We start from the raw sequence: 14,009 nt of genomic DNA on the forward strand, positions 1-14,009 counted from the left end.
ATGTGCAGGCACACCAGACTCACAGCGACACTTCATGACCTTCAAAGCTAGGACCTCACACTCTGCTCTGTCTGTAAACTGTCGTCTGCATGTCTGCTCATGGCCACTGATCCCTGAAGCTCAACTTCTGCCATTATTAATGACGTGTGCAGGAAGTCGAGAATATCTGTCATGAGTTTACAATGTCACCCAAGTAAACCGTTCATCAACATGGCTGCCAGCGATAACTGTTTGCAGATTAATTTCCTTATCCAAGATGGATAAAACATGATATATATATATATATATATATATATATATATATATATATATATATATATATATATATATATATATATATATATATATATATATATATATATATATATATATATATATATATATATATATATATATATATATATATATATATATATATATATATATATATATATATATATATATATATATATATATATATATATATATATATATATATATATATATATATATATATATATATATATATATATATATATATATATATATATATATATATATATATATATATATATATATATATATATATATATATATATATATATATATATATATATATATATATATATATATATATATATATATATATATATATATATATATATATATATATATATATATATATATATATATATATATATATATATATATATATATATATATATATATATCGTGTAGTGAATCAAAATTCTTCAATTATTCTGCTCCATTATCAAAAGATTCGTATGAATTCCACTTTCATAATAAAAATAACCCACACCAAATAATACGTCCTCCCCTATTGCTTGGTCCACGGTTCCTGAATTTCACATAGTAATGACTTTGATTTTAAATATTTGGCTGTCAATATTAATGGTGTTTCAAATAAGATAAGCATGAGATACCGCTCGTTTACTAGCCAGCGCACCAGTCAAAAGCGTAACAAAACACATGAACCAGTTGAGTGTTTGTTTGTGTCATGCCATACAAAGGCTTTGCAAGGATAAAAATGGCGCATGAGGGCGGTCATATCAGATGATGTATGAAGGTCATGAATAAAGGCAGTAGGCGCGTCACCGCCAATTGTCCCTCTGTTTGTTTACCCGCGGGGCTGTTGTCTCATCCCTGAGTTGCTTTTTGTCATCCCTTGCAGTCTGAATTGCCGTGAGTTGCTTTATGTATATTGAAATATAATTACAACTATTCTTTATTTTTGCTCAATGGAACAATAATGGGGTAGAATATGATGGTACTGACGGTGATAGTTGTGGTGGCAAGGAAGGAGGCCCTATCTAATAAACGCAAGCTAACTTCAGTCTCGTTTTTTTTCGTGCAGCTCTGGACACTGCGCAGTACATCACACCACAGCTAACACAACTTACAATAAAACCCGATGCAGAACTATGGGCAACACATAGCAAAGCAACATGCAACACAGCCCAGCAGAGCACAACAAAGTACACCACAGCACACACTGAGGCTCAACACAACATAGCCCAGCCTGGCATTACATAGCATAACGTAACAGAGCACATCATTGGGTATCATACTATTCGACGTGTCAGTACAACACACCTTAAAAATCATATTTCAACAATTTCGACACGCAATACCAGGTCATCAAGCACCTCAGGAACTCATAAGAAAACAACATATCGTCGCAGTTCAACACAGGTAGGTACAACCCACTACATTATAGATAGTACAATCTCAACACTATAGTCTATTCATTTGGGCAAGGCCACTCACGGTAGCTTAACCCCAGCGACTCCACTTCCCCCACAGATAATCAATCATGCACTTCGCCTTGCCACACCGATGTCACGACCATCACGATATCAGGATCAAGAGGACCACAACCTTTATTACCACTTCAACAAAACACACACAAACACACACACACTCACAAAAAACAGGGAAGACGACAGCGATGTTAACAGTCACGAATAACGGCGCGATCAACTCTCATTCGTATAAAAATTCGTACATCTTTCTCTCCCTTTTTTTTTTTTCTCTCCTTCCCTCCCTTTCAGTATCACAGACGTGTAATTAGCTGGCATAAGACCTCATTGAAAAATCTCAAGATGCTGATGTGGACAGAATCAAACAAGGGGGTAGGAGAAGAAAATGTTAGGATTTTTTTTTTACAACAAAGGAGACAGTTCAAGGATGATGAAAAAAAGCCCGCTACTCACTGCTCCTAAAAAGAGTGCAGAGGACTGGCCGAAAGAGAGGTCAATTTCAGGAGGAGAGGTGTCCTGAGACCCTACTCTTGAAAAAGTTCAAGTCGCATGCAGGAGGAAATACAGATGAAGGAAGATTTTCCAAAGTTTTACAGCGTGAGGGATGAAAGAGTGAAGATGCTGGTTAACTCTTGCGTAAGAGATTTGGACAGTAAAGGGATGAGCTTGAGTAGAAAGTCGTGTGCGACGAGGCCGCGGGAGGGGGGGAGGCATGCATTTAGCAAGTTCAGAAGAGCAGTCAGCGTGAAAATAGCGATAGATGATAGAAAGAGAGGCAACATGGCGGTGGAGTTTCAGAGGTAGAAGACTATCAGTAAGAGGAGGAGAGCTGATGAGACGAAGAACCTTAGACTCCACTCTGTCCAGAAGAGCTGTGTGAGTGGAGCCCCCCCACACGTGAGATGCATACTCCATACGAGGGCGGACAAGGCCCCTGTATATGGATAGCAACTGTGCAGGGGAGAAGAAATGGCGGAGACGATACAGACCGTCCAACCTCGAGGAAGCTGATTTAGTGAGAGAGGAGATGTGAAGTTTCCAGTTAAGGTTTTGAGTAAAGCATAGACCGAGGATATTTAGTGTTGAAGAAGGTGACAGCTGAGTGTTGTCGAAGAATAGGGGATAGGTGTTTGGAAGATTGTGTCGAGTTGATAGGTGGAGAAATTGAGTTTTTGAGGCATTGTGGGACAGAAGGTTCCGTTTACCCCAATCGGAAATGATAGCAAGGTATGAGGTTAAGCGTTCTGCTGCCTCCAGTCTGGAGTCTTGTAATTCCTGTTGAGAGGGTCTTCTGTTGAAAAAAAAGTTGAATAATGCAGAGTGGAGTCGTCAGCGTATGAGTGGATAGGACAGTTTGTTATGGAAAGATCATTGATGAATAACAGGAAGAGAGTGGGTGATAGGACAGAGCCCAGGGAGGGAGGCAAAGACACATTCAATATCTTTTGAAAAGGCATCCAATGTAACGTATAGAAGTCACTCCTTTCCCACAAGCCTCTTCGGCGGGTCCAGAGGATGTACTGGAGCGATAGGACAAGATATAGAAATAAGTTTGTGATCGGAGGAGTCCAACAGAGAGAACAGTTTGACAGAGTAAGCAGAAGGGTTAGAGGTAAGGAAGAGGTCTAATATGTTGGGCCTGTCTCCAAGACGGTCGGGAATACGTGTAGGGAGCTGAACCAACTGCTCGAGGTCGTTGCGGAGAGCAAAGGTGTAGGCTTGTTCACCAGGCTGGTCAGTGAAAGAGGATGAAAGCCAAAGTTGGTGGTGAACATTGAAATCTCCAAATAAAACGTCAATGAAACAGGAGGGGGAAAATATGCTGAATTGCACTCACCATGTATTAAGGTAAATCAGATACAGTAAAAAGATATACTATATGCATCAGGCATACATATGTATTAGATGAATGTAAAAGCGTAAATTTGCACCGCCAGGGAACAAGTTACCAGAAAGTTCCTGGTTGTCAGTTAGGTCTATTAATGCGTGATCGTAATGAACAACCGTTGCACTCAATTAACACTTCTCTAACTGTAACTTTACTGCGCAGCTTTATTTTGGTTTACTAGTTAAATGTTTCCATTAATTGTTGCATATTTATTTTTTGTGTCGCATTTTCGCTTGATAATTCTGCTGGGGAAAATTAGAGGCTTAGATTGGTAAAGTTTGAAGAAAATAATGCTGAAACTGAGTCTGTAAGTAGGGAAGGAGTACATAAAAGAAGACGAGATATTGCGCCTCTTTAGGGATAAAGTTGCTCAACTGAGCACGCGCGCGCGTTTGTGTGTGTGTGTGTGTGTGTGTGTGTGTGTGTGTGTGTGTGTGTGTGTGTGTGTGTGTGTGTGTCGTACTGAAAGATTCATGACAAACAAATATGCTGATGCAAGAAATCTGGAACAGAAAAATGCTTTTTGGAGAATGAGGAATGGAAGATTAAATGCAGGGGAGCCGAGTGGTGAGTGGTGTGAGAGAGAGAGAGAGAGAGAGAGAGAGAGAGAGAGAGAGAGAGAGAGAGAGAGAGAGAGAGAGAGAGAGAGAGAGAGAGAGAGAGAGAGAGAGAGAGAGAGAGAGAGAGAGAGAGAGAGAGAGAGAGAGAGAGAGAGAGAGAGAGAGAGAGAGAGAGAGAGAGTTTTCGATTCTGCAGTTCACCTCCTCCATCTTTCTCCCCTTGCCGCGTGCATATTCCCATTCTCTCTACTAATATTGAAAAAAAAATACTTTGCCGCGTGCATATTCCCATTCTCTCTACTAATTGAAAACCATCAAAAATGCTTTATACAGGAAACTATACTAGATAACATTGCTACAAAACATGTATTACAATATTTGGCTTCTATTGTTGTGATGTTACCCAAGGTGAAGAAAACCTCTTTACCTTGATGATACCTTTCCCCGTCCCCTCTCAGCACTAACACACAGCCTCTCGTTTTATTTTACCACATAACCACTTTCCTCTTCATTCTCCCTTCACTGTTTTCCCTCCCATTACCTCGCCTGAACAGCCATGCTCTGAAATTACGAGAAAATTCAATTTGCTCGCCAGGAATGAGCCAAATGTGTACTTTCAATTCCCAGAAACAGCCCAGCCCTCGGCCAAGTGGCGGGCGATGAAAGAGTGTGATGAAGAGTGTGTTTGTCCGCCCGAGCATGGCAGCCCAGCGGTGTGGTGGTGGTGGCTGTGTTGGTGATGGTCATGATGGCAGTGTTGGTGGAGCTGGATGACTGCGTGATGCCTAAATGATTGCTTGATGTGATGTGGTGAAGGGAGGAGGGGGAGAAAAGGAAAGCCTGGGTTATATGGTTTTAGGGTGTAGTGATGGCTGTGGTGGTGGTTGTGTTGGTGATGGTCATGACGGCAGTGTTGGTGGAGCTGGATGACTGCGTGATGCCTAAATGATTGCTTGATGTTATGTGGTGAAGGGAGGAGGGAGAGAAAAAGGAAAGCTTGGGTTATATGGTTTTACGAAAATTAGATAAGTTTAACATCGAAGTATTGTTTTAAGTTGGCAGTTGTTGCTTGGATGTTAGTGTGGTGGATTTACGGAGGCTGGTACTACTAAATGCGGCATTACTTTTGAAGCGACACTAGAAGACTTACTGTCATTTGTACTCCACTTTTACTTTACACTATTATTTTTTACTTCGAATGACATAATCTCTCTCTCTCTCTCTCTCTCTCTCTCTCTCTCTCTCTCTCTCTCTCTCTCTCTCTCTCTCTCTCTCTCTCTCTCTCTCTTTTCCTTGTCATCTATTTTCGTCTGTCCAGCTATCAGTTTTTATCTCCGGTTCCTTCACCCCAACACGCGCGGCCCGCACCCACTCACACCCATCCGCCAGACCCCAAAAATTCCAGACACTCTCCCCGCCTGGCATTGTTACATTCCTTAATAACACCTCCCCGCCTCCTTCACTAACACGGTGTATTGCCAACATGATGAGGTACTTCCTTTGTGCCTCCCCTAACACTTCCCAGTCTCCTAAACTAACACCGTGTATTGCCATCACGGCCCGGAGCCTCCCGTTGTGATTGCTGGCACAAGGGATGATATATTATATTTTGACTGTCTGAGTCTAAGAACCCTTCCCCTCACTCTCCCTTCTTCTACAGCCACGCTCACCTGTTTTTTTCTTGCTACTGTTAAGCATCATAGTGTTCGTTCTTGAAGCTGTGGCCATATCGCCTTTACCTCCCCTTCCTCCTCTCCCTCCTCGTCATCCCCTCCTCCTCCTCCTCCTCCTCCTTCTCCTCCCCTCCATCTCCTCCCCTTCCTCCTCCTCCTCCTCCTCCTCCCCGCCATCTCCTCCTCCTCCTCCTCCTCCTCCTCCTCCTCCTCCTCCTCCTCATCATCATCATCATCATCATCATCATCATTGTCATCATTATTATCACCATAATCTTTCTCCTCCTGCTCCTCCTTTTTTTCTTACTCTTCCTCAAATTTCATCTTCTTCCAGATGCCGTCATCACTGCTTTTTCTGGCAAAACCCTCATCCTCTCGTTCTTCCTCAAATCCTCCTCTTCACATCATTGCTAGGAAGCTTAAGGAAGAGGCATGACTGTAATAGGATTAAGATTTAAGGCATATATATATATATATATATATATATATATATATATATATATATATATATATATATATATATATATATATATATATATATATATATATATATATATATATATATATATATATATATATATATATATATATATATATATATATATATATATATATATATATATATAGATATATATATATATATATATGAAATTTGAGGAAGAGTAAGAAAAAAAGGAGGAGCAGGAGGAGAAAGATTATGGTGCCGAGCAGTCTACTAACGGCACCGTACCGTATAGCTGGTACCGTTAGTACCGGTACTGGTACCGGTACCTTCCCACCCCTACCACGCAGTCAGGCAGCAGGAGTCCACACGTGCCCGCCGCTAACACTTCTCTGCCCTTTGCTCCCTTCCCGTCAATCAAGGGGCCGTTAGAAAAGAGATCGAGCCCCATCGGAGCTATAGCAAAAGACTACCTGCTTGAGTTAATCAAGCAGGTGTTTTAACACGGCAAGGGTTAAAAATCATGATACATCCCTGAAGTCTTTAACATTTAAAATAATTTACTTAAAAAAAAATTGACGATTCATATTATATCAAATAAATTTTCTTACAATTCTTAGATCATTTGCTACTATATCGATGAAAGAAATACAGGATTGACGCATAAAATATGCGAAGGGGCTGAGGAAGATGTACCTGTCCCGACCCCTTCCAGATTCCAACAATATCGCCTTCCAACACCTTCACTTCCCTTCCGAAAAAAAAACCTTCGAGTATTATGGTAGCAGAAAATGGACGAAGAGGTTGATTTATGGTACGGCCGTTAGGCCACTCAGCGGCGGCTGAAAAATACCGGGTGGTAGCGGCGGATTATTATTATATAGTACCCGCATCGTCCAGGATGCAGCGAACACGGCCAAGCCAATTCAAGGTATATATTTTTACCCTCTCCACAATACCATACATATATAACAAAAAGAGGAAATAAAAAGTTCCTTTCATTAGTAGTGACACTTAGTCATTTAGTGGGATGGCTGAGATTGTTTCTTGCTGATTCTTCTTGCCGTATTCTACGATTTATTTTTTTCAGTCGAATAATTGCTAGTAGTTTATATTTCCCTCAAGTTTAATTTCCCCCAGGTTGGTTGGGAAATGCTTTGTTAGACTGTCGTTCTGCTTTTTCCCCCAACTGTCTTTTGTGCTGTTTACTATGCTACCTTCATCCGTTTCATTAAATCCTGGACCGTATTCGTGATTTTAAAAATTTCTATGAACGTTGGTGCGGGGAAGGACCCATAATGTGCTGAGTGGCTGGGGGGTGCTGCCGCGAAGTTGTATGTTTGTAATCAAAAAGACCCACGCCACCACACCTCTGACGCCCCTTTCACCTGGACAAAGCCTCACCCACAGAGATCCATCGAGCCATACAGAGAGCAATGAAATCTTACGTTACAGCAGACGGGAGCCATTGTTTGTGGGAACAGGCACACAACCTAATCCCCGCAAACACGGACACAATGTGTGTGTGTGTGTGTGTGTGTGTGTGTGTGTGTGTGTGTGTGAGAGAGAGAGAGAGAGAGAGAGAGAGAGAGAGAGAGAGAGAGAGAGAGAGAGAGAGAGAGAGAGAGAGAGAGAGAGAGAGAGAGAGAGAGAGAGAGAGAGAGAGAGAGAGAGAGAGAGAGAGAGAGAGAGAGAGAGAGAGAGAGAGAGAGAGAGAGAGAGAGAGAGAGAGAGAGAGAGAGAGAGAGAGAGAGAGAGAGAGAGAGAGAGAGAGAGAGAGAGAGAGAGAGAGAGAGAGAGAGAGAGAGAGAGAGAGAGAGAGAGAGAGAGAGAGAGAGAGAGAGAGAGAGAGAGAGAGAGAGAGAGAGAGAGAGAGAGAGAGAGAGAGAGAGAAGAAACAATATATATATATATATATATATATATATATATATATATATATATATATATATATATATATATATATATATATATATATATATATATATATAAACAACTCTCATGAGCAATATTTAGCTTTTATTAGAAAAGTGAACAGCATCTTAATGAAATATTTGAATGTGGAGTCCTTAAAATGCTTAGTCTTGTTTCCATATTTCTTTTCCTGCGAATTGTCCCCAAATTTATATTTAATACTACCTTTCCAAGTGTCTCTGCTAAAGCTCTGCTCTTTGTGTGTGTGTGTGTGTGTGTGTGTGTGTGTGTGTGTGTGTTTCGTATGCCATCTCTCTCTCTCTCTCTCTCTCTCTCTCTCTCTCTCTCTCTCTCTCTCTCTCTCTCTCTCTCTCTCTCCCCTGGTGGCACGCCTCAATCGTGAATTCGTCGTCCTCCGCCTTCCTTTCCTCCTAAGAGTGAGGTGCAACTTTTCGCTTTCAGGATCTGTGTGAGTAAACTTCAGGCAGCTATTTCACGCCGCCTCGTGCTCGGCTCTCCTTTGCTGCTCTCTCTTCCCTTACGTCCTTCCTCCTCCCAAGGACTTCAGTCATCCACATCTGTCCCTGCAACATTTTCTCCCTTTTATATTTATATTTCCCTTCGTTCCACATCTCCCGCACGTATTTCCCTCTGTTTATCATCTCTTTCTTATACCTTCCCCCGTACCAGACCATTGCCGTCTCGATAAAGAAGACCTGACAGCTCAAAAGTATGAGTCATCCAAGTAAGGCCGAGAGTGTCCAGCGCTCTCCAACTAAATTTTTTTTTTTATGCATAATTATCATTGTGGAAAATAAAAAAAATTCTGTGTTAAATAAAGATTTTTCAACATTAATATTTTATAAACATCATCAAATTTGACATAAATTAGAGGAAAATAAATAAGATATATTATAAGGAGAGGGGGAAATATTCACACAAAAAATATATAAATACATTGACAGTCGTAACTGGGTACTCCTATTAGTTTGATTTGTCACCGTTTCTAAATATCTCTTTTTGACATTCATAACGGTGCCGTTACAATTACTCCATTCAACAAGCCGATCCTTGATCCCGGCACTAGGCTACTCAGTCACCCGCTATCTGGCAACTACGAGTGAGGGGGATGCTACAGTCGTCTTTCTACCACCTCCGTTCCTGGGACAAAATTAATTACTTACTCATAAAATGGCCCCATGGATCTCAGTGTTAACATGGTATATTTTATTGTTATATTTAAAAAAAAAAAAAGATATAATCGTATAATAGCAATGAAATAGTTTACGTTTATAATATATGGCTTCGAAATGTGAGACTGAGATTCACCACTCAGCGGTGGTGCACTCTATAGTACCTCTATGTAACTTGCAGGTGCCAGATAGCAGGTGACTGAGTTGCCTATAATAATATAGGGATGGAGGATGGGCTTGTTGAATTCAGTAATTGTAACGACAGCGTTATGAATGTCAAAAAGAGATATTCAGAAACGGTGACAAATCAAAATAATAGGCGTCTACCCAGTTACGACTGTTAATATATTTATATAACTTTTTTGTGTGAATATTTCTCCCTCTCCTTATACAATATCTTATTTATTTTCCTCTATTTTAAGTCTAATTTGATGATGTTTATAAGATATCGATGTTGGAAAACCTGTATTTATCACAGAAAATGTATATTTAACACAAAAATATGCATTAAAACACACAAAAAGTAACATTTTAGTTGGAGAGCGCGAGACACACTCGGCCTTACCTGGATGACTCATTGGCAAAGAATCCAGCAAGCTGTCAGGCCTTCTCTATCGAGACGGCAAATACCAGACCCCCAATTGTCTCTTCTTCAAACATTCTCTTACTGCTTCGGCCTCCATCGATTTCCCTTTTTTGTCTCCATTTCTACATTCCTTCCCTCCCTTGTTTCTCTATCCATTTCGCCTTGCTTTTCTCCGATCATTAGTTCCCCATCTTTTTCATTTTTTTCCTTTTCCAATTTGTTGATCTATACTCTTTTATCCATCATTTTTATCATCCTCTACGGTTTGTTCCCTTTATTTTTTTTTTGTCTTCTTCACTATATTATTTTTTTCGTTGTATAACGTAATATTATTCCTCCTTCATACCTCGGTTCTTTTTCACTAACATTATTTATACTTTTTTTTCCTTTTGCACCATCTACTAGTCTCCTTTTTCTGCATCATCCTCATTCCTGTGGCGCTCTCCTTTCTTCCTTCCCGCAACCGCCTCTCTTCTTAGCACCGTCTACATCCTCACACATTTCACAGCCTTTATGTCGAGGAGAGCGGCACGAGGAGGCTGACTTGGAACGTCGCCTCCGGGGCCGCCTCATTAGTGAGGTCTCGGGAAGGTGGCGCGGCGCGGGCGTGGAGGGGACGCTGCTGGAGGGAGTCCTGATGAAGGAGTAATTTACCTGCTCAAAGCAACACGTTCCGTTGTGTCTCGAGGGTGCCAATGATGAGGCGGCGCCATTGCAGGTTAATAGTGCGACACGGAGAGCCTGATTACGGCCACGGAAAGATTTACATTTTGGCTCTCGCGCAAATCTAAAAGTTCACGGTAATCTATGATATACAAGGGCATGACGAGTCTGCAGGTTGCCAGTCAGTCTGCACAAGGCAACCTCTGAAAACCAACAATATATAGCTTTGTAACCTCCGTATGGATCACACTTCTCCTCTCGTAAATTACCCAACACAATAATCGTTTTATATATTATTCTAGGGGAGGATTGAAAATAACTAATCATTGCTGCGGACCTTAATATTTCTATTGACGGCATGAATTTACCAGCATCATCGTCGGTTATCCTAATCTTTTAAAAGCCCAAGTCTTGTCATCGTGCAGATTGCTGTTCAAATTGCATAAATTAACTAATTACCCTACATGGCACATATTGATGACCACAAAAAAAATTGATTCGTAATAAGAAGACTATAATTCTACAGCATGAATAAGGAGGCGCACCAGCTCCAAATATGTTTCGTGGAAGGAAAAAAATACATTTTTTTAACTGCTGCCCATAGCACCAGTGGGCTCTCTTGAGGGGCCTGGTGGACGACACCAACCCGTTACTGGAGCAGACGCCCTGGATTACCACGTTTTTGACTATCCGCAAGCAAAGAGTTGTTCTTGATGGTAGTCAATCCTCATCTATTCCTGTAACTTCTGGGGTACCTCAAGGCACCGTCTTGGGCCCCCTTCTTTTCCTTTCTTACATTAATGATCTCCCACTATCACTTACCTCTACTACTAGACTTTTTGCAGATGACAGCTTAGTTTATCGACCCCTTTTAGATAGGGATGACTGTCTTCGACTACAGGACGATTTAGCTGCACTTGAAGACTGGGAGGCCAAGTGGCGGATGACGTTTAGATCAGACAAATGCCATCACATCCGTTTCACCCGCACTAACAAACCTATTCCCTTCATTTATAAACTCCATTACACAAACCTGAACACTGTCTCTTCACACAAATACTTGGGCGCACACATCTCAGCAGACATGCGGTGGAACACACACGTGAGCAGCATCAGGGCCAAAGCTCACAGAGCCCTGGGGTTCCTGCGTAAGAACCTTAGCAGGTGTAACACAAACATCAAAATTCTTGCATATAAGACACTCGTTCGGCCACACATAGAATATTGTGACACCGTCTGGGACACACACACTAACAATAACATCAATAAATTAGAGGCCATACAAAACAAAGCTGCAAGATGGGCCAGACGTGATTACAGACACACCACATCAATCACTTTGCTTAAACAAGACATAAAACTAGACCCATTAGCAACACGAAGACAAATACACAGACAACAAATGCTATATAAAATCACAAACAATTTAGTAGACATAAAGACACTTATTTACACCCAACAACGACATGATCCACTAGAGGCAGCCACAACCTTAAATACCACACTTACCAGACTAACACAAGTATATTCAAATATTCATTCTTTCCCCGCAGCATCCAAGAGTGGAATCATCTCCCATCTCATGTAGTTAACAGTCCCACTCTTGACACATTTAGGAATTGAATCATCAATCATTATCTCCCTAATTAATCGTGGCACTTTACCATACCCCAATACCTTTCCCCATCCTAACCCTTATCCTAATCCTGTCCTGGCCCCTTGAATCCCCCGCACAACCCCCGCATATCATGCCACCCGAGAGTGGCCCTCTGCGGGTCCCCTAGAAATGAAAATATGAAATGAAATGATTTATAGTCGGAGATGGTTGAAAATTGTCAGCGTCTTATAGTCGAACTCGAGCATAGATCCTCGGGATCACCACGTCCGCACGCTGACCATTCGCCCAAACCTTCGTGGTGCAGTGGTTAGCGTGCATAGCTACGAAGCCGGGGTCCGGGTTCGAATCCAGGCCAGGGTAGTCGGCGTGCTGCTGTAGTAATAGTAGTAGTATCTAGTAGTAGTAGTAGTAGTAGTAATAGTAGTGGTAGTAGTATGAGTTGTTGTAGTGTTAGTATTAATAGTAAAGGGACAGTGATGAGAGGTGATGACGACTGTCATATGACAATGATGGTGATGATTATGCAGACTATACCATCACTCACTATTTTATACAGAAACAAACACACACTCACCGGGCAGTGTGATGAAGAGAAGGAACAACTTAAATGTGATTTGAAAGTTTTTAAAAATATTTTATTCAGCGCTTGCCTTGGGTCTCCGTTATCGGCAGGAAGCAGCTTGATATATTGCCGGCGGTAAATTTGCCGTCAGTTTAGCCTTTAGTCGGTGCAGTGAAGGCGAAGAGGAGGCTGTGAAGGTGGAGAGGAAAGAGTGAAAAATGAGAGGAAGAAATTAATGTAGAGAGACGTGCCCCGGCGGACAAATTTTAACATTCCCGGCAGCAACCAGCTGGACGATTATTCTGGTGGTGTCTTCGTTGGCGCTCCCCGCTTGAACGAGGAGACCCATTTACACATTTTTTTTTTTTTTTACAGCTAAGGAGACAGCTCAAGGGCGCAAAGAAAAAAAAAGAAAAAAAGGCCCGCTACTCACTGCTCCCGAACAGAGGTTAAAGGAGTGTCCAAAATCAGAGGTTAATTTCGGGAGGAGAGGTGTCCTGATACCCTGATGCCAATTTCTTGACCCATCTTTCCCTCTTTTTCACACGCAAGATATTTCTCAGGTCTCTCTGCACATGTCTCCGCTCCGCTGAGGTAAGGAGAGGACAAAGGGCTTCTACTATTCAGCTGAACCGCTTTTTCCTTCCCTCGACACAACTGGGCGGTCGCCTCACAATAGTGCTCTTGTCCTGCTCATCCCCCTCATTTCTCTTCCTTCCCTCTTTTCTTACCCTCCCTTCCTCTCTCCAGTCTCCCTACCTCCTCTATCCCAAGATGTGGCTACTCATAATTTCCCATGAGTGCGTCAGACCGGCAGGGCGGGGGCTGTCCCCAGCACCTCCTCGGCCATCGTTCCCCGGTACGAACTACACTTCACGTGCCTGTATTTTTCCGCACAACCCCTCTGTAGCAGTTCCTTCTCTTTTTGGTGTGGTAGTGGGCACTGTCTTACTGTGAAAGTATGGATGAATGTACGTACGTATGTATTTATTATGTATGGGTTACAGGTCACCTCGTAACCAAGTCAACTCGTACTTCGGTCAATTCATAACCAAGTTAACTCTTACCCCTGGTCAACTAGTATCCCGATCATCTTGTAACTGATAGGAATGTTCTCTATGCACGACTGTTAATCGGCCACATGGGGAAT

The 14,009-nt window shown here is 41.7% G+C and overlaps 1 long non-coding RNA gene across 1 annotated transcript in view; it reads right to left on the reverse strand.

Moving 5' to 3' along the window:
* The window catches only part of LOC126980681 (uncharacterized), a 211,668-nt gene that overhangs the window by 116,093 nt on the left and 81,566 nt on the right, over nt 1–14,009 (reverse strand). The gene's annotated exons all lie outside the window — the stretch shown is intronic.

Source organism: Eriocheir sinensis, chromosome 45 (genome assembly GCF_024679095.1).
Source record: "Eriocheir sinensis breed Jianghai 21 chromosome 45, ASM2467909v1, whole genome shotgun sequence".
Classification (NCBI taxonomy): domain Eukaryota; kingdom Metazoa; phylum Arthropoda; class Malacostraca; order Decapoda; family Varunidae; genus Eriocheir; species Eriocheir sinensis.